The sequence below is a fragment of the Ictidomys tridecemlineatus genome, chromosome 8 (genome assembly GCF_052094955.1).
Source record: "Ictidomys tridecemlineatus isolate mIctTri1 chromosome 8, mIctTri1.hap1, whole genome shotgun sequence".
Taxonomy (NCBI): Eukaryota; Metazoa; Chordata; class Mammalia; order Rodentia; family Sciuridae; genus Ictidomys; species Ictidomys tridecemlineatus.
In genome coordinates this window covers 151,501,772-151,529,497 of record NC_135484.1, presented here as the reverse complement: position 1 = coordinate 151,529,497, position 27,726 = coordinate 151,501,772, and the positions used below count along the sequence as shown (strand labels likewise).

At 44.7% G+C, this 27,726-nt stretch overlaps 1 protein-coding gene across 6 annotated transcripts in view; it reads right to left on the bottom strand.

Annotated features, from left to right (window-relative positions):
* Cdkal1 (CDKAL1 threonylcarbamoyladenosine tRNA methylthiotransferase) overlaps window positions 1-27,726 on the bottom strand; it is a 633,756-nt gene that overhangs the window by 275,903 nt on the left and 330,127 nt on the right. The gene's annotated exons all lie outside the window — the stretch shown is intronic.

The window sequence follows — 27,726 nt, the reverse complement described above, 5'->3', positions numbered from 1 at the left end:
GAAGGAGAAGACATTAATCCCTGCAGCAAATCAGGGCGATTCCCCGAGATCAGCACCTGGTGCCAGCACAAAACAGCTGAAAATGGGCTTCAGCGCTCTCCCAGGGAGCCTCGGCTGGCGAGTTCTAGGATGACATGTGGCGAGTTGGTATCCCTTCCAGGAGCCCAGAGAAGAATCCTTTCCTCAGGTTCACTCCTCCCCTTCACTGCCCCTCTTAGGTAACCAAAAAAAAAAAAAAAAAAAAAAAGATATAGAATCAAAAGATGCCTAAAGAACAGAAGGATTTTGAAGTACTTCAAGGTAAACATCACTCCTCCTTCACCTCCCAGGTCCCGATTCTGCTTTGCCAAGTAAGAAGGCAAATGGCAAGATTTGAGCAGCAGTTGAGACCTCGTAATCCTCTGCATTTGATTGGAGGAAGTTTCCAGATTTAGGTTAAGTCAACACATTTGTTGTTGTTGTTAACATCACTATTATTTATAAAGTATTGTTAAATTATTACTCAATATTTTTTTTTCTTATTGCACTTGGTTACTGATCAGGTATAATTTTGGTACCTACTATGGAAAGGCACGTGACCAATGAGAGCAGCTGGTTCGACACTGGGTACCTACAGTTAAGACGCAGAGTTGAAGAGAAAGGAAAGAGAAGAAGAATCTCAGACACAAAGTTGGAGAGAATAAATTACAGTGAATGAAACTCGGAAACTCAATGTTTTAAAATCTCCGAGGATCCTACGAGGGTACAGAAGAGTGGCAGACGTAAAGCCATTTGCACAGGCTGTAAACAATGACAAACTGAGCCCTTCGCCGCCACACACGGCCAGGTCACCCATGAGAGACAGACCATGCACAGAGTCCAGGAGGGACGAGCTGCTCCTTAATACCCTGTGTGTGCCCAGTGACTCCCAGCTTTGAAAGTTCGACACTTGCACATGTGTTATAGCCTTTGGTCCTCAAGATGACGCTGTGAAGGACCTTAGAGCCAAGAGCTGGCTGATTCTCACGTTTACCTCTTGGTTACCAGTCAGGCCTGCGCGAGAATCAACCTGGCCCCCTGCGTCCCCATCTTCTGCTCACTGGGAACTCAGCGTTTCTACTGAAGTACAAGGAGACAGAGGAACTGAATCAGTCAGCTTCTTAGCAGAAGGTCAGTTGTTTTTAGGAAAGTTCTTTCCATTAAGGAATTTGTATTACCAAATAGAAGTACTCACAGCTATCCTTTATCTACAGTTTCTCCTCCAGAAATCCTGGGTTCCTGTGCGCCAGGAATCTCTGTGTTACTAAACTGGGATCGCAGCTGACTCCCCGCCCAGTGGTAAACCAGTGGTTCACCTTCAACAGACTCCCAGTTCCGGGCTGAGCACTCTGGAGCTGTTCATTCTGGCTCAGCACCCACTGCACAGGCACTGCTGGCAGAATGGCCTCGTCCCGCATGCGTGCCCTACAGAAAACACGCTGCCCATCCGCACTCTCTGCTTCTCAGGCTTTCACACTGAACAGGATCCCATAACGCTCGAGGAGAATAACTGCAAAAAGACCTTATGCTCTAACGGGGTGGGGCAGGTGCACCAGCTTTACAGGCCTTTCAGTGTATCTACTATGGTGACAAATGACGTGTTGTCCCTTTTCACTGATTTTTTTCTAGTTAAATATGACATCAGGATGCACTTTTACATACTCACAAAGCATGGAATATAATCTGCTGATTCAGTCCCCAGCACTCCCCTGTCCTTTCCCCCTCTTCCTGCTCCCTCCCTCTACTCCATTGACCTTTCTGCAATTTAGTTTTTTTTCTATTATTGTAGTGAACATATTTGATGTTGGGATCCATCCTGGTATATTCATCATGTGCATAGAAAAGTTCAGAGAGATTCATTCCCCTGTTCTTCCCTAATCCATCCCTCCTCCTTCCCACTCAATCTCCATGGTCTGTTCTACGGATCTTTCCTCTATTTTGATGAAATTCCCTGCACCCCTGTTTTGTCCTTTCCTCTCATCCCATTTTGGATTACCTTCTGCATATCAGAGAAAACTTTTGACTTAATATAATTCTTCTTCCTGACTAATACTTCACTGTGTGTGAGAGAGAGAGAGAGAGAGGGGAGGGGGACAGAGAGAGAGAGAGAGAGAATATCACTTTTTCTTTATCCACTCATTTAAGGGCACCCAGGTTGGTTCCATAACTTTGCTGTTGTGAACTAAGCTGCTATAAACATTGATGTGGCTGCGTCACTCAAGTAGGCTGATTTAAATCCTCTGGATATATACCAAGGAGTGAGCTACCTCGATCATATGGTGGTTCCATTCCTAGTCTTTAGACAAATCTCCACACTGCTTTCCAGAATGTTGGTGGGACTGCAAATTAGTACAGCCAATGTATGAATGGACTTTTCCCCTACATCTTTGCCAACATTATTATTACTTATATTCTTAATAATTGCCATGCTCTCTGGGGTGAGATGAAATGTCAATATTGTTCTGATTTGCATTTCCCTAATTGCTAGAGATGGTGAACATTTTTTCCATATGTTTGTTGACCATTTGTATTTCTTTTTTTGAGAAGTGTCTGTTTAGGTTTTTTGCCCATTGGTAGACCGGGTGATTTGTTTTATATATATATATTTGTTTTATATCCTGGATATGAACGCTCTGAGGAGCAGGGAGCACTCCTACGTTTTTCTTCAAGCAGTTGCAGAGTTTCTGGTTTAACTCCCAGGTCTTTTATCTAGTTTAACTTTTGTGCAGGGTGAGAGACGGGTAAAATTTCATTCTTCTACACATGGATTTCTGGGTTTCCCAGCACCATTTATTGAAAAGGCTTTCCTGGGCCGGGGCAGTAGCTCAGTGGCAGAGCACTTGCCTTACACATGTGAGGCATTGGGTTCGATCCTTAGCACCACATAAAAATAAACAAAATAAAGACATGCAACTACAAAATATTTTTAAAAAGGCTTTCTGCCAATATAGATACCACGACATTCTTCACAGAACTAAGAATACAGTTCAAAATTCATTTCGAAAAGTAAGACCATAAGACCCCAAATATCCACACAACCCTCAGCAAGAAGAGCAATGCAGGAGGCATCACAATGCAGTGCTGACGTTATACTACAGAGTTAGAGTGACAAGAACCGCATGGTACAGACACGAGGAACAGAAGGCCCAGAGGCCAACCCACATGCGGTTGTCTCATACTAAACAGAGGTGAAGTGAGAGACGACATCGTAACACTTTATAAAACGAACTTGCCCGTAGCCTCTGTGCCTTGGTTTCCTCATCTATGACGTGGAGGTATTGATAGTACCCTCCTCACAGAGCCCCTGGCCTACTGTGCAAGTAAATGATGGTGATCAGGTGTGCCTGTGGAGAAGACTGACAGAATCCCAACGTGATTCCCATGGAGATGATGTGGGGTCCAGGCTCCCGAGGCTGGGGAGCACCTAGCTCTGATGAAGCATGGACGCACTCTGCTCCGAGCTGGCTGAGCGCCTGGGCAGAGGGCAGGTAGTAGTGGCACGACTGTGCACCTGCGTGTGTATGCTCCCATCATCGAGCTCTGACAGTGAGCAGCGTGGAGACAGCGTCTATTGGAACATAAGGCCACTGATAATTCAGAGGTCCATGTCTCCAGGCTTCTAAGACACAGATGGCAGGGCCTGGAGAACTGGCTCCCCCCTGATCAACGTGGCAGGGGTGCTGTCCACCTGACCGGCTCACTTCACAAGCTCCATGTCTGCTACGCTCCCTTAATATACTAAGGAGGGAAAGTAAATGAATGGAAACAGTCTTGTTTTAAAGAACTGTCCTATACGTGGGTATGTTCAAATTAATCGCCATATTTTACCTGGTTTTGAACACTTATACTACTGGCTACCAAAGTCCTCAGGATGTGAAGGTATAACGGGTGACACTTGGTCCGATTCCTTTACACTCACATTGACGACTATCAGGGGAAGGCCCTGCTCTCCTGTAGCCTGTGATGAAGTCCACGCACATGCACAGTCCTGAGCTCTGTGCTTCCATACTGGTTTAAGGTCATCTAAGACACTTCGTTAAGAAACAACAACCAAAAAAAGCCAGGCATGGTGGCACCCACATGGAATCCCAGCAACTGGGGAGGCCAAGGCAGGAGGATCACAAGTTCAAGGCCAGACTTACCCATTTGGTAAGACCATGTTAAATTGAAAAAGGGCTGAGGGCATTAGCTCACTGACAGATTACCCTGGTGCCCACAAAAACAAACACCAAACCAAAAAATAATTGGTTCTTTTAAAATGGGAAGAATAAAATATAGATGATATTATGTGGGTTTTAAAATTCCTGTTTTCGGCAAAATATATATTACACTTAAAATTTCAACTATGTTTAAGTGAACAGTTCAGTGACATTAGGGACAGTAAAACCCCGTACAGCCATCACCCACTAAGCATCTGCAGAACATTTTCACCCTCCCAATCTGAAACTCGATGCACACTAACTGCCACTCCCACTCCCAGCACCCCGTTCCTGGCAAGCCCCCATCACCTGCTACCTCTGCATCAGACCATTCAAGGTGCCTCGGAGCAGCGGCACACAGACTTTGTGCTCTGGTGCCTGGCTGACTCCGCTGAGCATGTTTCCAAGGCCCCTTCCTGCTGTGGAAATGTCATGTTACTGGTTTTCTCTCTGTTTTTGTTCAGACAGCTGGAAGCTCACGGCTCCGTGCCCGAGCTCACCACAGTTTCCACGTCTCACTGCCGCAATCGCACCACACACCTTCTTGCCCAGGGCAGAATTTGCTTATCTTTACTTCTCTGTCTGCTTCTCAGTGCTGGCACACACCCGTGAACTACAGCATGAGCACGAGATGACACCATCATGCAGCACACAGGACGGTTTCCAGCCAGTCCTGCAACACGCCCAGGGAACAGTGGAGGAGCAGCGCCCTTGTTCTCCAGGGTCCCGTTTCTAGAGTCACCTTCAACAGCCGCAAAGTCACACAAGTCCAGACAGAACAGGACCCGAGGCATACTTCATCCATCACTTAATTAATATCATTATAACAGCCATTAAGTGAATCACCAGGACCTGCATTTGCACTCGGAGATTTAATAATAAATTACCACTAAAAGCATCAGAAAGGGGAGGAGAAAGGCTCAGAAGGGAAATTCCTGTCCTTACCTCCAGAATGGACAGGACTGGAGGCATGAACGGTCTAATCTACAGGTGACCTGTAACTTCATGTAATAGGAAATTCACTTTTAAACTCTAAAGGGTTCACATCTTCAGGATTTGGGGTAAAGCAGGTTGAGAGAAAACATCCCTTTTAATGAGCTTTCTCAGACCTGGGCACGCGGGCGCTCCTCCCCCACACTTCTCCAGCTCAGCATCAGCCAATCTTTCTGCACATCAACACACAACGCGAGACTTCATGCTAATGCCAAAAGGCTGCAAGTTGTGGTTGTACACACAATTTATTTTCAACTGACATCATTAGCATTTTATCTTATTTTAAAATTACTATTCTGCTCCGATAAGACCAAGGCCAAGAAAGCTCTAGTATCATGTCATGATTGTAGGGGCAGCTGCCCAAATCTACATCAAAGTCAAAATTCATGAAACTGAACACATACCAAAAAGTTATCAGTACTGTATTAGCTTAAGACAACAAAGGGAAAAGCTAACAGCAAACTGTTGTGATCCAAATGCTATCTATAACATGAATAGATACACTTTCCAAAAAGAGGCACAATCCACCTAGAATTGCCTTTTTTTCCATTTAAAAGAAAGACTGAGGATGTGAAACACTAAAAGAACAAATTGACAGCTGGTCAATTTAATGGGCAAAAGGCAGTTAAACCATCAGCTGAGATAGTTCTATTGGCTTCTCTAAAACATGGACATAAATAATTAAGGAGTCTAATGGAAAGGCAGATGCTAAAGAGTCACTTTACGATCATTGATCTACCTATGGTCTGATTATCCAAATTGAAGATTACCTTAGGTAACTGTACCTTCTTGTTGAAGGTAGGACACAGTACCAGAATGGCCTAGTGACTTAACTGCTTTAGTTATGAGTGACTTGGTATGTACGCAGCTAAGCCAGACTTGTGGAACATCAAACTGTCTTTCTAGGGTTTGGATGAAAAGCTGTTAACACGCCCCTCTACACTGTATGAGCAGATGAATGAATACGTAACCGCCTCCTGCTCAATATCAGGCGCTCTGCAGGTGGCTCCGAGAGCTCCTCCAGCTCCTCACCATGCAGGAGCAGTGCTCAACAGGCACTTCTGGGATTTCTTTGGCGATTGTATTACTGTGTCCAAGGACTCTGTAGAAGCCGTGGGATCCCATCTGTGCTCCATCTCTGGGGTGCAGTCTACTCCCCCACACTCAGGAGTAGCATGTGACTTGCCATGCCAATAAAATAGGGAGAGAAATTGCATATGTAGGCTACGTCAGTGCTTCTCTCTTTCCCTCTTCTAAATTCTGGAGAGGAGACAACTTGTGTGTGGACAATCAGTCCATGATGGATATCCAGCCTGAGCAAGAATTTTTGGTTGATATAAGCCACGGAGTTTTAGGGGTCATTTATTAACAACAGTTACCTTTACTGGTTCTGATAACTCACATTAAACGTCAACTTGATTGGGCTAAGGGATGCCCAGATAATTGGTGAGTTTTTATTTCTGGGTGTGTCTGTGAGGGTGTTTCCAGGAGGGACCACCATTCAGATCAGCAGACAGAGTAAAAGATGCTCTCCCCTCGTCAGTGGGGGTGGACGTCATCTAATCCACGGATGACCCAAATGGAACACAACAGCAGAGGAAGGGGGATTCTCTCCAGAGATGAGACTGCCACCTTCCTTACTCTGGACACAAGTACTCCTGGTACCTCGGCTTTCAGTTATCTGGACTTACACCAGTGAATCCCTTGGTTGTTAAGTCTTCTGACTCAGGGTCAGCTACCCCACTGGCTTTCCTAGTGCCCCAGTAAGCAAATGGCAGATGATTGGACTTCTAAGTCTCCCACTGTGACAAGCTAATTCCCATAATAAACTTTCCCACCCACCCACTTGTGTGCATGTGCCCTGTGTGTATTGTTTTATGGATGGAATGACACATCTCATCTTACAGATCAAAAAACAAAAGCATTTAGAGACTGTCCAAATTCAATGTCTATAATTGGGAGGAGGAGACTCCGTAGATTCAGAACTGAAGCCTGTCCAGGGAAGGTCCTTTTTCCTAACAGACTTTCAGTAAGTCCTAGAGTGGAAAAGCGCTTCATTTACCAAGGTACAATGGGGGAGGGAAAGCAGGAATTCTGTTAGACGGGCAGCCAAGGTTTCACCCAAGGGAGAGCTCAATTTTGAATCATAAACAAAACGTTTTCTAGGCAAACAGCAAGAGGTAAGAGATGTGAACTGGCAGAAATGAAAACGGAGGCCAGAGTTCAGCAGCTCCATGCCAACTGATCATAGGAAATTCTGATCCCACCTCGCAAACCTAACCATAAACACCAACAAAAAACCAGTCTGAGTTTTTTGTCCTCATCCTCATGATGCAATGAAATTAAACCACTCAACTATAAACAAATCAACTTACCAGTTTTTTGTGTTTTTTTTTTTTTTTTTAAATCATGACTGATCATCCTGAAAAAAGGCCCAAGTTGCCCTCCTTTATGCCCAATAAACTGTTCTGTTACTGACATGAAATGGAGACTGCAGGCCACTTTTTGGTTTGCGGTTTCCCAGTTCACAACTGTTCTTTTGTACGGAAAACAAATGCTTAAGATCCTAAATTGATGTGACTTTAATTTTGACAAATATATGTTTTATGTTATATGTTCCATAAAATGTTTATTTAAAATTATTGTATGTTATATTTTATGAAGTAGCCCAGTGACATGCAATTTTTTTAGACTTCTATTCATCACTTATCTTGTACATTTGGAAAAAAAAAGCCCACGGGGAGTAGTTAATGATTCTCTACGTATTTACTCTTGTAGTAAATGCACTTTTGTTTGAAATCATTCTAAAGAGAAATTTGTCCATTTGATGGTTGGGCTTATAGGATTTTACAGGGCTAAACTTGTTACATTCCTTTAGAAAAGGATGCATAACCAGTGCACATAATATAACAGGAAAACATTTAAAAATAAATGATTTCCCATAATATAAAAGAAATACCATATTCCTGTTAAGATGTTTGAAAACCAAAGATAGAAGAAATGCTAATCATCGCCCCCTGCCCCCCCAAACAAAAGATTATTAAAAGAAAAATTCATTACTCTTACATCATCTTGAAAGAACTAAATTATAAAAATGTATCAGATTCTATCGAGTGGGCTTGGGGAATGTGAAATGATTTTCAAAGACCAAAATATTAAGCTAACAATATTTCTTGACAATTCATCCTCAGGGATGAGCTCTATTTCTTCAAAAGCAGAGGAAGAAAACCTTTCTTCTAAACAGGGTCCAAATCACCCAGGCACTTACACCCAGGGGCTCCCAAGCTGGCACATTAGCATAACAGGAGGGAGAAATCTGAATATGAAAACACACACACAGAAGCTGCAGAGACAGAAATCAGCTAAACACCTTCAACCAGTGCTGGGTTCTGCACAACAGAGAAAGGGGGTCCCTGGAGCTCAGACAGGAGAATGGAAAGAACAGACAGACATGGAAGGGAGGGCTGTGGGAGAAGAGCAGAACAATGAAGAGGAAAGAGAAAGGAGGAAGGAGGGCCCCTGCAGCCGGCCTCCTCCCCAATCCACCTACTGTGAGCCAGGCTGAAACCAGCGACCTTGAGAAGTCCTTTAGATGCAGGACTAGTGAGGAACAAGAAGGCCGTCCCTTCCAAATTACAACAGGGCTGCAGTGACGCTGGGGCTCAGGAAGCAGGCTGTCATTGTGACACCCCCACAGGCTGAGGGCTTTGAATTAAGGGACACAGGGCTGCATGAGGAGCAGGGTCTCTAACAGGCCCTGGTTACTCCCCCCAACCACAGGGTAGGGCTCTCTGGAGTTCCTGGTCCGAAGGAAACTTTAACAAAAGAAGTGCCTTGGACTCCATCCCTAAAACCTCATCTCCCAGGAGAACCAGTCACCAGAGGAGAGACAAGCCTAGGCCGACTTTACATCCCTTCTTCTGGGGGCGAAGCAGAAGAACCACCAGAGAGACCGAATCTGGGCAATGAGACATTTGTCCCCAGGTGCTTTCCCCTAACTTGTCACCACCTACCCCAGAGCCCTGAGGGAACTGGGTACAGGCCATGGCCTGTTTCTGGCCTCCTAACCCCACTAAAGACCACTGGACAACAACAGCAGTGTAACAGTGATATAGCCTTTCACATCTGTATCAGTCTGTTACCTGTGGCTGGGTGATGTAGGGTAAGGCCACAGCAGGAACACCAGAGGGCTCGCCTCTAACACAGAGCCCCTCTCAGGGAGCCCTCTGCTCCACTCTCCCATGAATGGAGAAACCAAGTGCCTCAGTCACCTCCCAAAGCTCCTCCTCTCAAGACTGCTGCTCTGGAGACCAAGCTCCCAACACCTTACACCTGAGGGGCGAATTCAAGGATGACCAATTCTGTGTGCTGGACGCTGTTCTGAGTGTCATTCAGTAGCCACTGAGGCTCCGGACACCTCTGGGAGGTTGCATCTTTCTCATTTAAGACTCAGCAAGTCCGTCACAGGCCCAGAGCACAATGGTGGGGCGAGAACATAAACATCTTCCTTCCTGCACTGCCGGAGCCAATGGGTCTCCAAAAGTATACTTCCTATGGACAGATCCATCTGTGGTCCTTCCTAACCCTGTAATAATTCTTGAAAAATAGACAAACTAATTTGCAGAAAAGTATTAACAACAAACCATTTCTGAGAGTTGGGGAGGAAGGAAACATTGGAGAGCATTCTCCACAAAATGAGATAAAATGCAGATGTTCCTCAGCTAACACTGGGTTATATTCCAATGAGCACATCACTGAAAATATCAGAAGTAAAAACTCCACCTAACAGTCTACCCAACATCCTAGCACATCAAACACACGCTTGAAAGTGATGGGCAAGGTCAACCTTTACCTCTGGGTGGCGAGAGAGCTAGGAAGGGGTTAGCGGGCGCATTATTCTGTAGCCTCTACAAATATAAATATCTAATGCACCCTCTTGGCAAGGTTCTGCCTAGTGATAACAGAAGCAGTCATCTGATCACAAGCATTTGGAGATGAAATTTCATCACTGTTGTGGTTTGGATATAAAGTGTGCCCCCAAAGCTCCCGATTTAGTGCAGGGAATGTTCAGAGATGAAATAATTCCAATATGAGAGCTATAACCTAGTCAGTGGATTAATCCATTTGATAAGACTACTGTGCTGGGAGTTAACTGTAGGCAGGTGGGGTGTGGCTAGAGGTGGGTCGTGGGGGTGTACCCTTGGGGACTGTATCTTGTCCCTCCTCCTCCCTCTCTCAGCTTCCCTGCTTCAAGAGCTGAGCAGCTTTCTGTCACCATGTGCTCCCGCTAGGATGCTGTGCCTCCTCTTAGGCCCACAGCAATGGACCAAGCACTGAACCTCTGAAACCAGGAGCCAAATAAACCTTTCTTCCTGAGCTGTTTTTGTTGAATAATTTTGTCAGATAAACAAAAAGCTAACCGATATAAAAATTTAGATAATTGAGCTTGATTTGCAAAGTTCTCTCCAGTTCTTTCCAATGATGGAATATTTCCCGTGATCAAATGCACTCTAAATACATAATATCAATGCATTCTACTTCTCTTACGGATTGGACAAACACAGCAAATCACAATGGAGACTGAACATTGTGTAGTAGACACCAAGAATTTCCTTCAACATTAGGTGAGAAACTGATTGCCAAATTACACAATCTGGCTTCTAATATTTTAAAAGATGGCAGGAGTCAGAATACAGAAGACAGAGCAGCAAGAAATGACAGAACGTGTGACGTGCTGCAGTGAACCAGGACAGAGATGGGGGAGAACCACAGGTGGTTCTCTGTGTGTGCAGAAGATGACTTTGTCCCTTCCTCAGATGTCTCTAGATCACTCTCGGTGGAATTCACCCACGTGCACAGTTCACCAGAGGAAAACGTGGGTGTCCCTGGAGGAATGGTGCCAAGCAGTGGGACAGCACTTCCCAGATGAACAAATCCACACAAGGGACGGGTCCGCCTGAGCCAAAGGAACACGTGGACACACTGTCAGCTAAGTGCAGGGAGACGAAGCCAGCCATGACACCCGACACAGCTCACCGGAACTGAGGCGAGTGGGAGACTGACATTTGGGTGTTTAGCTTTATTTTTTTTAATAAACTAGTAACTGGATTTCCGTCATCACGGAGGATGCCGGGAACGAACGTGTGCACTGTCTGCCCAGAAAAGCTGCTGGCTGCAGAGAGACCAGGTAAAAAGGACACAGTGTGGGTGGCAATTAGGCCACGGGGGGGGGGGGGCCACCGAGCCCTTCAGGGCGCACACACCAAGCTGAGGGTAGGGCTAGGCGACCCTTTGCCCAGCTACAGTGGGTCCCACCCCTTCTTCCTTCCTTTCGGGATAGGAATATCCACTCTGTGCGCTGTGTATTGGATATATGGCTTCCTTTTGATTTTTTTCTTCTTTTGGTACCATGGATTGAAACTCAGGGGTGCTTAACCACTAAGCCACATCTACAGCCCTTTTTTATATTTTATTTTGGGACAGGGTCTTGCCGAGTTGCTCAGGGCCTTGGTAAGTTGCTGACGACTGACTTTGAAACTCACAATCCTCCTGACCAACTGGATTACAGGCAGGTGCCACCTGGCCTTCCTTCTGATCTTTACAGGTGCTCACAAGAGTCTGCCTAGAGCCTCAGGTGAGATTTTGGACTTGAAGTTGTGGAAAGTGATAAAACTTTCAAAACTATGGGATCCTTGGAGATAAGAGAAATACATTTTGCATTGTGAGACGAACATGAGTTCTGAGGGGTCAAGTGGAGAATGTTATGGTTTGGATATGAGGTATCCCCCAAAGCTCCTGTTAATGCATGAATGTTCAGAGATAAAATCATTGGATTATCAGAGTGGTGCCCAGTCACAGCTTAAATGAATGGAGGTAACGACACACAGCTGGGGTGTGGCTGAGGAGCCAGTCACTGGAGGTGTGCCCTGCAAGGGGCATCCATCCTGCAAGAGAACCCCCTCCTGGTTCTCTTTCTCGACATGAGGGGAGCAGCTTTCCTTGGCTGGGCCCTTCCTCCATGATGTGCCGACTCCTCTTAGGCCCACAGAAGTTGAGTCAGGCAACTCTGAACCCAAGAGCCCCAAATAAACTTTTCTTCCTCTAAGTTGTTCTTGTTGGCTGTTTTGGTCACAGAGACAAAAATAAAGCTAAATGAAACAAAGACAAATAATGAATATTACAAAGTATATACAGAGCCTGAAGAGAAACCCTTTTCAGGGTAAACAAGATGCATGATCAACTAACAAGATAAATCACCCAAAGAGGGAAGGATACTATTCAAATACCATGCTAGTGCCTAATCTTCTTTTAAATTTCCTGTGCAAAATAGAAGACTTTCAAAATAAATAAAAATTGTTTCTTAAAAAAATTTTAAAAACCTAGGGCCTAGGGATGTGGCTCAAGTGGTAGCGCACTCGCCTGGCATGCGTGCAGCCTGGGTTCGATCCTCAGCACCACATACAAAGATGTTGTGTCCACCGAGAACTAAATAAATATTAATTCTCTCTCTCTCTCTCTCTCTCTCTCCCCCCCCTTTAAAAAAAATTAAAAAACCTTACATTCACTAGCCATTTTACTCTTGATATCCTTATACCAATTATAAAGTCATAATCCAATTCATCTTTTTCACTGAACATTAAAATATGCAACATGAGAAATTCCCAAAGTCCATTTCCAAGCAGATATACAGTGTGTCATCACTTGGTAATAAAACTTTTAGCCTGTAACACTGAAAGAGCATGAGAACACGGTGGTTTTAAATACAGCTCAACTTCACAGAATCTGCATGCCTAACCTCTGTTTTCTGCTTATGTATTCATAGTACTTTGCATTGCTAAAAATAATCATACATTTCTGCAGTAAGAAAGAGCATAATACCAAACCCCACTTAGACTCCTGTGGATGTAATGAGGGAATCAGATTTTAAAATGGCAAGACTGTGACAGGAAATGTCTACCTTCAATCATCACAGAAACAGCTAACGAGCTTTTCCGTACGCCACAGCACCTCCTGAGAACTTTAAGGAAAAGGCCCACCACATGTGAAGCCCGTCAATGAAGGGTCTGAAGTGTCGCACTTGTAAGCATCTCAAGCTGACTTTGTCAACCCTGTCCAACGTGGAACCTTCGAAACCTTCCAAGTGGACTGTCCCTCAGGATTCCACTATGCATAGCTGAGGGGCCATATCTGTAACACATTACAGAACCAAAGAAGCTGCCATGAAGTTTTTAGTGTTATTTTCAAAAACACACCATTTTTAATTTAGTTTACCTAATATCATCTCAGTAATCTAAAATTTTAGATTCACTTTCATGACTTCAAATCATGTATTTATCTTTTTTCTTCAGTCAGCAAAATTTAATTAGATTAATTTTTAATTAGATATGTAAGGAAACAGAACACATGGATTTTTTAAAACCATAGAAGAAAGAGACTGGACAGAAGCTAAGAGATCACATGGCCCAGACTCCTGTCCATCATGCCTATGTTCAAACAAAAAAATTAAGATCTAAAGGGGTCAGCAGGGGACACAAAACTTGCCTAGGCCTCCAAGTTACAGAATGCAAGAAGTAGAGTTAGAAACCAGTGGTTCCAGATCTTCAGCACAGTGCTCTTGAAGACAATGTGCACCTTTTAATTACAGATTTATGTAAATTGCACTGACATGTATTCTAATAAAGTATGTGGTTTAATTATTGTGTGGTTCCATCTGCCATGATACAGTCAACAAAATCCTATGTTCTGAATTATTTCCTTCTCTTGGAGGCTATATTCAATAACCCATTAGGAAAAAACTCACAACCAACCACAAACTCTTGTCCTTGTTGAGGAAAATACACTGGGTAATTTCTTGAAGGATATTTTCTAATTCTTCTCAAAAAGTCTCTTTAACAGCAGCAACTCTTACACGTTTGCCAAGATTATGAAAGCCCAGTATATTTCGCCTAAGATAAATGATTGCATTATCCACTAAAAACGTGTGCACAATGTTCACAGAAACATTATTTGAAATCATCAATATTTGGAGATGAACCTAATACTCACCAGGAGAATGAGTAAACAAACCACGGAGTATTTCCACCACACAACACTTAACACCACCAAAATGAAAAATAAATTACGGAGACACACAACATGAACCACCCCTGTGGACTTTCTGCCACGCCGGAGAAGCCGACTCGGCTCAGGGCATGTCTCAGGACCCCACTGAGGAGGTACCTGCTAGGAATGGGCGAGAGGAGATCACACGCGGTCCTGGACACGCTCCGAGTGTCCAGGGGCTGGTCACCATCAGGAGAGCATTTGTAAAGATTCACAGAGAAGTGCGGTCACTGTACTTTGCTGTATTTGTTTACCACACAGGAAAGAGAAAAAAAACACAAACGGGAAGGAGACCCAGAGGCTGGCTGGTGTCAAGCATGAGCCTGGATGAAGCTGGCAGTTTTGGTCCATTGCCATGAGGGAAGAAACAGACGGACTCATTTATTCTACCTCCAGGGGCAGATTTCAACCACAGGAAGTTTTTCTTCCTTTGCACTACATAAAATACTTTTCTAACGAAAAGTAAATTTTATTAATACCTAATGACAAACGTGAGTTTAAAAAATCACTACTATAGTTATAAGCAGTGGAATATTATTTAGCACTGAAAACAAATGGGCTATCAAAGGAACTTTAAATGGCATTATGAAGTGAAAGAAGCCAGTGTGAAAGGCTGTCACTGCGGGATCCTAACTGTATGACATTCCTGAAGAGGCTGACCTTGGAGACACCAAGAGCAGATGGTGGGCAGGGCGGTGGAGAAAGCAGGGATGAACAGGTAGAGAGCGGGGCTTTCTAAGGTGGCTAGACTGGCCTCAGGATATTACAGTGGCAGATGCACACCATTGTGCACATGTCAACAACCAGGAATGTACCTGGCAAGGCAGAACCCACTGGAAACCATGGACCCCGAGTCGACCGTCAGACTCCACTCACATCCAACTCCCGGAATCCCAGCCCTTCAGAGCACAAGAAGTCAACCAAATCCTCAGGTATTTCTGGTTTTAGGTAAAGATTCTTCAGGTCACTAATTTACATGGGGAATGTTTATTCTTTCCATGATCAGCAGAGTTTTTCAAATGTCTGACTGAAGATCTCCAGAACTTCTAGCAAGTTTTTAGTTATACTAAACTAACCAGTACCTACTTTACAAAATGACTAAGTCAAAAGGACTATTTCTACACTAGGAACAATACCTGTTGCTTAAATATTACTTTGTATCCACACACGTTGCAGAAATATTGTCCTGATGTTGCTGAACACATTTACTTTATGCAATGACATGTAAATGAAAAATAATCATGTATGAAACATGTACTACGCATGTAGAACAGATACTTTCAGAAAGAAGTCCTAAATATAGTGATGGGCTTGTAGGAAGAGGGATACACATGAAAAACACCAACTGGATGGTAAAACCAGGCACTAGAAACCTAAACTGAAGGTGGGTAATTGCGGCAATGATGTCTACACTGCAGGATTCTCACATGGAGAAGATGGAATTCTGTAATTGGTCAGTGGGTTCATAGTGAGTTGGCTTGGTGGGGATGAGTCCAAAATGAAAGCATCTCTCTAATTTATCTTCCCAGCTAGCTCCAATTATAAACAAATAGATTCATCTTGAGGCAGACACAGGCATATAATAGAAATATCTATATTAATGCATTGCTAAAAACTGCCTTCCTATTTTGGAGCCACAGTCCAAATATCTCACTTCTAAGCTGTAACTGATTGCAAGACAGTCAATAATAGCTTTTGCGGGGAGAAACAAACAGAATCATCACCATATTAACATTATATGTTAATTGTAGACAATAATCTGAGCCTGAGTGAAAATAAAGAAAAAGCTTTGAAAACAAAACATGAATCATTATCAAGGTTGTGTGCCCTCCCACCGCTAAGTGCCATGGATCAAACCCAGGGCTCTGCCACCGAGCTGAGACCATGTTCTTCTGTGGCAGACTGCTGGCTGCCCACTAACGTCTTCAAGAGCAGAAGTCCCATTTCCAATGAGACCAGGAAGACCCAGCTAGATACTCAGTCCCTACATGGCCCTAAGACCAAGACAGGGCCAGGAGCAGAAGAGGTCCCTCATTCCTGGGCACAATCGTTAGCAGTGGCGTGCCTTTCCTCAGCCTGTGTCCCCTCTGCTGCCCTGGATACAAACCAGGTGGTAAGACAAAGAGCCACCTTTGACCCAGAGAAGGAGCACGCAGTGAAGGGAGCAGAGCCTGCTTTCTGTGAAGTTCACTGCTACACTATCCTCTGCAGCTCCTGAGGGCGAGGAGCACCTACCCAAAGCCGTGCTGCAGGGAGGGCTGCAGTCCAGTGAGCCATCCCTCCGCTTGCTCAGGGCCCGGGGCCTGCCAACCTCTGACACAGGCTGACCCAATATGAGGCACACTGTCAAAGCAAGTGTCAGGGTGACCTTCTCACATTGATGGCCAGATGAGTTGGCCTAAGAGCTCTGTGACATGCCCCCCCCCCCTTTGGATTCCATGTACCAAGAAAACGAGTCTCCAGGGCTTTAGAAGGCTCTGAGTTAGAGACCAGATGGAAAACTTTACATCTACCTCATTCAGCTCGCTCCATTCAAAACAGAGGCTCACCTGTGAATGGACTGATCAAGATTCAGCAAATAACCCTGATCCAGATTCATACCTTCTACTTTGGGGAACACTTTATTCAATCCATGTACGTGGACAGATAACAAAATCATCATAAAGATATAAGAAAAGTGTTGGTCAGAAGATTGAGGGATATTAAAATCTGGGTTTACCTCCGCGATGGGGAGATGATGTACTGTGAATTCCAAATGACTCTTTAAATTCCTGAAAGCAGACACCCAAAAGGAACGATATTTACCAAGCCCATATTACAAATTCTGTGCTTTGTAGATGTTAATTTCGAGATGGGATCTTTTTACTTTAGTAAAGCAGCATCAATTCCAAATGTCTTTTCTCCGATTCACAGAGGATCAACTGACGACCCATGTGCCCAGCGTTCCAGAGCACCATGAAGATAATGGGCGCTAGGCCAGGTGCCCCACGCCTGTCAGCCACCCAGGAAGCCGAGGCAGGAGGATCACTAGATCAAGGACAGCCTCAGCAACTTAGCAAGACCCTGTCTCAAAATAAAAATATTTAAAAAAGGGTCAGGGGTGTGGCTCAGAAGTAAAGCATCCCTGGATTCAGTCCCCAGTGAGGGAAAACCTGTGTGGGGTGTGTGTGTGTGTATGTGTGTGTGTGTGTTTATAAAGATGATGGTGAGGCAAAGGGCAGAATATCTATCAAAGCAACTTGGAGGGGCTGGGGCTGTGGCTCAGTGGTAGAGCGCTCACCTCACATGTGCAAGGCCCTCAGTTTGGTCTTGAGCACCACACAAAAATAAAGTCATTAAAAAGTAAAAAAGCAAATTGGAAATTGAGACCAAGCACCTACAGGACACGCGGCACAGTGAGTGGGGGACCCAAGTCATCTACCACAACAAGAATAACAAGATAACACTTTGTGGCTTTGGAAAAAGACTCAGTAAAGGAAGGGAATGAAGCAATTAATTGCCCTGGGCAGTAATGCAGGTTATTTTCTTGTGTGGTATCCAGAGCTGCAAGTATCTAATATAGTAAGCATTTTACTCTGTGAATCTCTGTGCTCTCTGACGGTGAATCAATTAGCAGTGTTCTTCTGCTGTCAATAACCCACTAATGACATGAGTTCTTCCTAAAAAGCTTTACTAGGGTGGAGCATCATAGTGACCAGAGGCACCTTTGACACAGAACACAAACATTAAGAAAATGGATTTAACCTCACTTAGGAATGGCCTGACCGAGAGGCAAACCATTTCCAGGCATAAATGACATTCCCTGAAGTAGCAGGAATGGGGAGGTAAAGACCTCTGAAAGTCCTCTCCTCCTTCAACACAAAGAGGACATGTCCAAAACTGTCAGCATCCACTTCTTCAGAATGCTGGACAGACTGGAGGCTTGCAGCAGTCCAGAGTCTTCATTCAAGGAAAATCAAGTGGCGTTTCACCTGCCCCACTCGCCCCTCCTACCCCCTGGCTCCATGGAGCCTGGAAAGTCAAGAGGCTGCCGACATGGTAGAACCAAGGCCTGCCAGCCAGAGGATGGGAACCAGGGGGCTGGAGCTCTTTCAAAGTCTCATTCCCAGGAAATTGTCATTATCTGACCTGACTGGGAGTCCAGGACCACTCCACTTGCACAGCTTGCTGTTTAACATGACCTGGCACTCACCCAGCAAGAACAGCCTTTGGCCCAGGGGCATTTGTCAAAAGTAATCAGTTGTAATTGTTTATCATCAGAGTTGTCTATGGCTGTGTGGGCCAAACAGCAAGCAAACCAAAAAGCTTAAAAGGAAAATATGGAATGTGATATTCAGAGGGGACCTTGGAAATAGCGACTTCTTCCCAGGGATCTTGCAGGTGCAGGTTTTACACGTGCTCAGTAAGGACCTGAAGAGGCGGTAAGCGCTCATCTTTGGATGAATCTGAGACTAACAGGGAGCGAAGGTGAAGGCGGAGCTGTGAGCTACCTGCCCTGGCCCTGCAGGCAGGCTCTCACGTGACACGGGGTACAATCTTACAAAATGAGTTCAGAAAAGTCACTCAGCAAACAAAAACAGCAGCAAACTCCAGGGAAGGGAGAGAATCTGGTTTCCAGAGCTACTACTTTATATTATTTCCAATGCCCAATTTCAATGCAAAAAAAAAAAAAAATCACAAAGCATGCAAACCAAACAAAAACAAAAAAATGCTTCCAAACAAGAAGAAATTATGGGCTGTTATGGTTTGGATGTGAAGTGTTCCCCAAAAGCTCATGCATGAGACAGTGAAAGGAGGTTTGGTGGGGAATCATTGGGTTATGAGAACCAGTGAATTAACCCCATGGTGGGTTTAACTGAGTGGCAAGGGAAGGTGGGTAAGCTGTGGCTGGAGGGCCTGGGTCACCGGGGTGTCTTTGGGGTATGTATTTTGTACCTGGGGATGGGGTCTCTCTGATCATCATGTGAGCTGCTTCCCTCTGTCCCACTCTTCTGCCATGATGCTCAGCCTCACCTAGAACCCCAAGGGATGGAGCTGCCGTTGCAGTGTCATGGTTTCAGACTATTGAGAACTCTGACACCAAGAGCCCCCAGGTCAACTTTTCCTCCTCTACAATTGTTCTGGTCTTTCAGTCACAGCAGTGAAGAAGTTGACAAAAACATGACCCACACACAGGGAAACCCTTCAACAGAAACTGTCCCTGAGAAAGCCCCAAAATTACTAGGCAAAGGCTTCTGATCAGCATTTTAAATATGTTTAGAAACAAAAGAAAAACCTTTCTAAAACAGTAAAGGAAAGTAGGAGAATGGTTTCTCATAAAATAAAGAGAAACAAGAATGTGACAAACTGGGAAAAAAAAGAATAAGATGAAATTCTGGTGTGAAATACACACATAAAAAAACAACACTGGAAAAAAAAAAAAAAACCACTCCGCTGCTCAGCAGGAGATCTGAACAGGAAGATCAGGAGTTAACTTAGAGATGGGTCAACTGAAATTACCTGGCTTGATGAATAAAAAGAAAAATAGCTAAATAAAAATCCACACCACCTTGGAAATGTGTGAGTTCAACAGAGTCGGGTCTGTCCAGGCAGCAGGCACACCTGGGTGCACACACACTGGGAGCCCAGAAGGAACAGAGGGCAGAAGGAATTCTGGAACAAATCATGGCCGAAACCCACCTCATTTGGAGAAAAGCATTGATCTACACACCCTAGCAGCTTTACAAACTCTGGTAAAGTGCATCAAACAGACTCGTGTCTCCACACATCATTGTCAAATGGTCCCCTCCTGACAGAAGGGAGCACACCCAGCAGCAAGGGAGAAGCAGCTGACCACAGCGTCGGAAGCTCGGTGAGACCACCAGTAGTCGATTTTTCTTTTGTGAAGTTTTGTTTGGTTTCCAAGGGACTGAATCCAGGAGTGCTCGGCCACCTGAGCCGCAATCTCAGTCCTTGTAAGTTTTTGAGACCAGGTTTCACTAAGCTGCCCAGGCTGGCCTTCAACTTGGAATCCTCCCACCACAGCCTCCCCGTAGCTGGACTACAGGTGCTCACTACCACACCCAGCTAACAGCTGACTCTTCAAAGGAAACCACAGAGGCCAGAAGCCATGTGGGGGGCATGAGGTCCTAGGCTCCATCCGCATCCCCCACCCCCCTAAAAAGCCAATTCACACAGCAACCACTTAACAAAAAGCAAAAGAAACAACAAAGGGGAAAAAAGATCATTAACCAAGAATTTTATATCCAGAGAAGCTCTCTCTCAAAAATGGAGAATGAACTCAGATATTTTCAGATCAACCAAAGCTGACAGAGAATGTTGCGGATACCTGCCATACAGGTAACACTAACGGAGACCGTCAGGTGGAAATGAAAGGACGCTGGAAAGAATCTCCAGGCCACAAGAAGAATGAAAAGCAGCAGCAAAGGCACCCGTGTAAGTAAATATGAAAGACAGCTGAGATGTGCTTTGTTCGAAACCACTGCTTGCAAATTATTTGGTTTAAAGACAAGTGAGTAGAGCACTAGTTCCACGTCTAGATGTGCTGCTGCTCAAGAAATGAGAGCACAGAGAAGGGAAAGAGGAGGAGAGCGCCCAGGAGCCAAGTCTTCCCTGCTAGTACAGGAAGCTGACATCGCTCCAAGGAGAGGGCTCTCAAGTAAGTGGTTATTGCAGGCAGGCCATGCAGCTCGGCCTGCTACCACAGGGATGCACATGCCATGGGCTTGGCGCCTAGCACAGCCAACAAAGATGATGGTAAATGTCCCCGAGGCAACTATTAAAAAAAAAAATTCAGGAAACAATAAAGGCCCTAAAATGACAAAGAATATCCACTTATTACTAAAGCAGGGTGGTGCAGGCTTAATCCCATCCCATAGAAACACATGCTGAGGTCCAGCATACCGCAGACAGCGTCTGCAGAGAGAATCAAGTTAGGAGGCGACTGTTCGGAGCCAGGAGGCGCCCTGACCCTGTGACTGGGACTGTGAAGAGCACCTGCCGGCAGGAGGTGGCCCTGGGAAGTCTGACAGACTGGGGTGCTTCCTCACAAGCCCAGGGACACTAAGGACTTCCAGAAGCCACCACAGGACAGGACAGGAGACAGAACAGATTCTCCCTGAGAGCCTCAAAGGGAACCATAACCCCTTCCCCACCTTGACTTTGAACTTCCATCCTCAGAGCGCAGAGAGACTTAACTGCCACTTCTTTAAGCTCCCCGGTGGGTGGGACCGCGACAGCAACTGAACTGGCACCAATGCAGTCTTGCAAGAACAGGGGAACAAGACCAGCGAGGGTCTGCCGAGCCGGGACATGGAGGGTGACAACACAGCAGCCTATCACCTGAAAGGCCAGTGCCTGAGTGTCAACTGATGGGAATGTGAGCTGCTGCTCAATGTCATACCGCAAATGAGAAAGGACAGAAGGTCTGCTTTTAGGGTACATTTTTGGGCTGAAGAGGTAGTTCAATGGCAGAGCGCTTGCCTACCATGAGCAAGGCCCGGGTTCCACCCCCAGTACAACACAACAAAAGCCCTCACAACCCACCCAGTCTCACCCAGAGTCGGCCATTAACCCACCCAGTCTCACCCAGAGTCGGCCATTAACCCATCCAGTCTCACCCAGAGTCGGCCATTACGGCCACATATCAGAGGCAGACTTATCCACAACACATCTGCTGGGAGGCAAAGCACGCATTATAGGTAGCAAACTTTCCACAGCAATATCTAAAAACAATAATACATGCCCCAAAAGGAAACAGAGTAGATTTTTCCCCTTAAACTAATGAACAACTGGAAAACTTTCAACATTACTCTAAATAAATCAGTTTGATTCTCTGTTCAACACGCTGCATTCTGATTTTAAAATTTATAACCTATGTGACAGTTCTGTTCTAATACATGCAAATAAAGAAATTCTCAGCAGCAAAAATAACTAATATTTCCAATTTCAGATACAATCATTATTTACTATTAAGTGACAATAAATTTTTGGACTTAAGTTTTGAAAGCTGTTTTAACATTTTCAGGTGGATTACTTGTGTGGCTGGAAGGGAAGATGAGGGATGTCGTGGTTTAGATGTGAGGTTCTCCAGAAGCTCACGTGAGACAATGCAAGAATTTTCAGAGGCGAAGTGATAAGAATATGATGGTATAACTTAGGTGGTGGACCAATCTGCTAATTAAATGGGCAGTAACTGCAGACAGGTGGGGGTGGTGAAGGAGGTGGGTCACTGGGGGTGTGCCTTTGAAGTTTACATTTTGTCCCTGGCGAGTGCTGTGCTCTCTGCTTCCTGATGCCACATCCCGAGCTGCCCCTTCCTCCCCACCCCACCCTTCCCCATGATGTGCTGCCTCACTCGGGGCCCAGAGCAGTGGGCTCAGCCATCTATGCACTGAACCCCAGGACCATGAGCCCCAAATAAACTTTCTTTTCTCTATATTGTTCTTGTCACATCTTTTGGTCACAGAGACAAAAAGGATGAGTAAAACATGGGGAAAACAGAGATATCAGAGCTACAAACCACCACCAATTTAGTGGATAAGAAACAGAAGCAGCTGAAGAAATGAACTTTTCTTCCTGCAGACATGCACAACGTCCCTCCTCTACTCTAGGACCCCTGACTTCATACCAACTTTCCTCTTCTACACCACGAACCACCTGTGAACCACCAGCCTAGTATAAAATATGAAGATCTCATTTTGCTGCCTGCCACAGCCTTCACAGGCCCTCAGAGCCAAGCGACCAAGGCAGAGCGCGTGGCACCGAGGACCAAGCAGGAAGGAAGGAGCGTGGGTTGCTTAGGTGGCACGACTCCCTGTGCCCAGGAAGACTTCACCAGAGCTTTCCTCAGAGGTCTCAGGTAACTGGCTTCCGGATGAACGAGGGAGAAAAGCCCACAATGTGGAGCACGGAGTGTGAACTACACTGATGTGACAGTGATGTGGAGACCATCTTAGCTACTCTGGTTAAATCAAGGATTCCCGGAACAGCACAGTGAAATGCCTTTTAGTTGCAAATTACACCATATACATCTCTAATGTAAATTTATACTGGACCACTAGAAGATGAAATGTGAATATCAATTTTCACGTTTCTCAAGTATGCTAGAAGGAAAGCTATACACACACATACACATAAAAATAAGTAAAATACTACGTATGTATATAAACATGGCTGTTAAAAAATACACGGTGTGGCATGGCTTCAGATAGCCGACTATGGCAACCATTTCCTCATAAAGGATTTGACTAAGCGCTTTTCACTCACCACGTTCTTCTTTTCCAGTCCGGAAAGGCATCACCTCTTCTGGGATTGAACATCTGTGTGTCACTGCCTTTCAACAACAATATGTAGTAATTTAGGCCAAGGGCAAGAGAAAAATAATCCATGATATTAATCTTTAAGAAATCCAGAAAAAATATACCACAGTGTGGACTAAAGCATTCTAGGATATCCAAAAATAATTTGGACATTTATATTCCCGCAGTGGAATATAAATCCACGCACATGTCCACATAACCTTTGTAATTTAGAAACTGATCAGAGAGTCGCAGAGGGACCGGGGGAGGCCTCCCTATGTAAGAATTAATGGCCATAAAATAGCTTGTAGGCAAGGCCTTTTCCACTGTGCTGCCCGGGAAGACAGAGGAAGCCAGTGTTTTTGACAAAGCATTCATCCACATTCTCCTCAGAAGACACAATAAGGATGGCAAGCACAAAGTAACAGCAGGAATGAAGAGCAACCGGCCCTGGGACCAAGTCCGTCTGTCAGTGAGCTCATTTCTCTTCTGGGTCCCTCAGTCAACAGGGATTCGACCCTGGTAATGTCACACACCGAGGCCAAGACAGACAGCTGCAAGCTATGAACCCAGATGAAGGAAATTTGGCTTTGTGGGCAGGGCTGGAATTAGGGGTGGAAGTCTGGACAGGGTGAAGTGATATCACAGGGACAAAGAGACTGAGACTCCTGTATGGGCAGGGGCGTGAGCTCTTTGCTTTGGATTTTGGGTTTCTGGTGGAAGGGCCTCACTGAATCATTGCTGAGCCAAGAGCCAGATCCATCCAGGAAGCTGCAGCACTAGAATGTGGGGTGGAGCCTAAACCCTTGCAGGTGGGGATCAGCATGTCAATTTCACTCTATGGGAAGTAGTCAAATCACTCAGCTGGCCAGGGGGGCCACTTCTTTTATCCACATCCCCTCCAGGGGGCATTCTCTGGACTTTGAGAACCAGGCTCCAGTAAAGCGCTGTGGAGTGGACACACGCGCACCCGCTTCCTGCACGTGGGGAGTCCCCAACTTTCAGAGGCACTTTGGTTCCCACTTTCTGGGTCTCGCTGACCTCTTGATATTTATTCCTGAAAGCCAAGGTAAGGATGAAATGAACACGGATGACTATAAATAGCAAGGAAATGGGGGCACCAGTAGGTAGAGCCACAGCCTGAAAAGCCTCAAAAGCCCCGCAGGGAGAGGACGGCAGAAATAAAGAATGCCTCATTTTTATTTCCTCACTCAACATAAATCATCTGATAGCTCACCCTTTTATTCATCAAAAAATGGAAAATACTTTGAATTCAACAATGAAGAATCTATTTACATATTTTTCTATTGTTCTGGAAAGGATAAAACCTTTGGAAAACAAATTTGTAAAGAGCCTGTTTGGACCGTTGAGTTCAGTGTGGAAATTCTGTACTGCTTTGATGGACATAAGCACAGCAGGCACTAGTTGGCTATTATTTTGAAACTAGGAGACACTTTTCAGAAGCCTGCCAACCCAAAGGTATTATCAATGTTCATAAAATACCTTGCAACAAAAGTCCTGGACAGGTATCTACATCTTTCAGCAGATACATTCATTTTGCTAAACATACAATTAGGTTAGAGCAAAAACTCAGTGAACTAGAAGCAAATACAAATATCCAGGGTAGCAGGAGGCTGGCGGGTAGAGTGAGTCAAAGATTCCAACTAAAACCAGATGGAATATTTAAAATATTACTACTTGTGGTTAACCTTTTGATGACACGTAACATAAACATATTAAACCTAAGTCTTATACAGTGCCAAATATTTTAATTCAAGCTAAATAAAATATATAGCATAATATTAATGTAAATGTTAGAGCCAATATTTTCCAGCAAAATTTTATAAAGTAACGTAACTTTTAACGTGAATATAGGAATAGTCCTAACTAAACAAATACTTCATTTAGAGTAATTTTTTTTAAAAAATATTTATTTATTTATGTATCTTTACTTCACATTATTCTGTTTTTATGTGGTACTGAGGATCGAACCCAATGCCTTATGCATGCTAGGCGAGCACTCTACCACTAAGCCACTACCCCAGCCCCATTTAGAGCAATTCATTGGCCCTTCCTGAGGCAACTTGTAAATGATCACTAAAATTCTGATACCACTTTGACACAGGTCTCTGAAATTATTCATCATGTTACAGTGAGGACCAGAATAGCTTATGTAAAATTCAGATTCTTCTTATTGTCCCTCTTGCTAAACAGCTTTAATACCTTTTCCTTACCAGCCAACCCAGAAAACTAAAACTTCTAATAATTTCTCCTCCTTGAGTATCCACTGCTGACTTCCCTAGTAAAGAATCTAAACAGCAGTTAACAATGAGGAGGAGGAGGAAGGGAAGAAGAGCCTACAGATAACAGAGCCTATTCCGTGAGACTTGTAGTCAAAGGACAGCTAACAGGCAAGACCAGAGCTGTCCGCATTTAGTGTGCACGGAGTGGGGTGTTAGCACACAAAGGAAATGCACCTCCTAAAGGTGGTACCAGCCGTGGTGGAGCCCAGGGCAGTAGGGATCATGGTGTACCCTGATACAGAGAGAGGCCTATGGTGGGAAGGTTCAGGAAGGTTCCTGGGACATGCAGGAGTAGTGGTAGAAAGCACAGTCGGGCTGAGGAGACCAAAACCATTTCCCAGTCCACTAGCAACTGGGTCACCCAGCTACCAGGCGTTTCCAGTAGTTAGCTTCTCATCAATAACATGGAGGTGCAAACACCTGCGGAGCTCCCTTGCCGTGGGAGAGCGAGCACATGGGGAAAGCAAGCACATGGCTTCCTGGGAATGCTATGCATGGGGTCAAGTGTGCTGATTTTATTACTGTTGTTCCTGTTGTCCAGTTTTGAAAATAAGTGACCAGAAATTCCCAGGGTCTTGCTGGCAGCAGCCATCACACCGCCATCACAGGTCTCACCACACCTGGGCTCACTTGTTACTATCCGTCTGAATTAACACCATGGCTGGGGGCTGCCTGCTACCAGGAGAGCAGGGCTTAGCTATGCAGTTAAAGAGGGATCAAATGCACAAGATGCTCAACCTTCTCTAGAGCCAGAGTCCCCTGAAAGGCAACACATCGGGATTACTGCATGAGGGAACTGATGGGAAAGCAAACTCAGGGAGACACTGCCTATTTGACACCAGCATGGCAATACGTTAGTCAGCAAGTGTAAGTATAGCTGATGAACACCCTACTACTGACTGTCATCACATGGAACAGGAAGGAGATTAAGGGAAAATCTGACAAGTATGAAATGGCTAAAATTATGTACATGGAGGTCTATGTATGTGTGTGATTGAGGAAAAATATATACACATACACACTAGAGTGTTGTTTCTGGGCTACACAGGAGGCATCACAAGGTACTAAAAAAATTAAAATTAAAAAAAATAAAGGATGTAATGAAATAGTGTTTAAGGCCCCTGAATGTACACTGAAGAGCTTATCCTTAGCCAATAGGCGATGGAGAGGCCTTGGACTTTAGGATAAGGTCAATTTTTTTTATATGACAGTAAATACGTTTGTTCTACTGTTTTATCTACCATTTCTAGTACCAAATGCAAATTCAGTCCAGTATCGCACATACTCGTGGCTGTTCCTTGGGTTTGCTGGTGTTGCCAGCATATTTATGTCTGACACACTGTCACCTATGTCACCATTAAGATGAATCCTGTGTATCTTTAAGGCAATGAGGAGGTAGAAATGAAGACTGTGAAGGCTCCAGAAGCTACTTTACTCTCGGCTGCCTTCGGTGGCGGGGAGCTCTGCCTTTTACTCAGTAGGCATGTCTGCAACAGCTCCTGAACAGAGTGCACACACAATGCCAGATGCTGGATGAGGCCTTCAAAGCGCATCCTGAGGGTGGAGTAGCCATCTTCTATTCCTACAGAAATTTAGTAAAACAAATCCTCAGCTCATATTTTTCCACACTATTCTTTTAACATAACAATAGAAAAGTTGGAATTTTCCTTTAAATAATTTCACTTTAAACTGTGTGTGTGTGTGTGTGTGTGTGTGTGTATGTATATATATGCTTTTTTTTTTTTAACCAAAAAAATAAAAAATCTTGTGAGTCAGGGATGTGCAGTGAACAGAATGGAGGAGGAGGCCGGG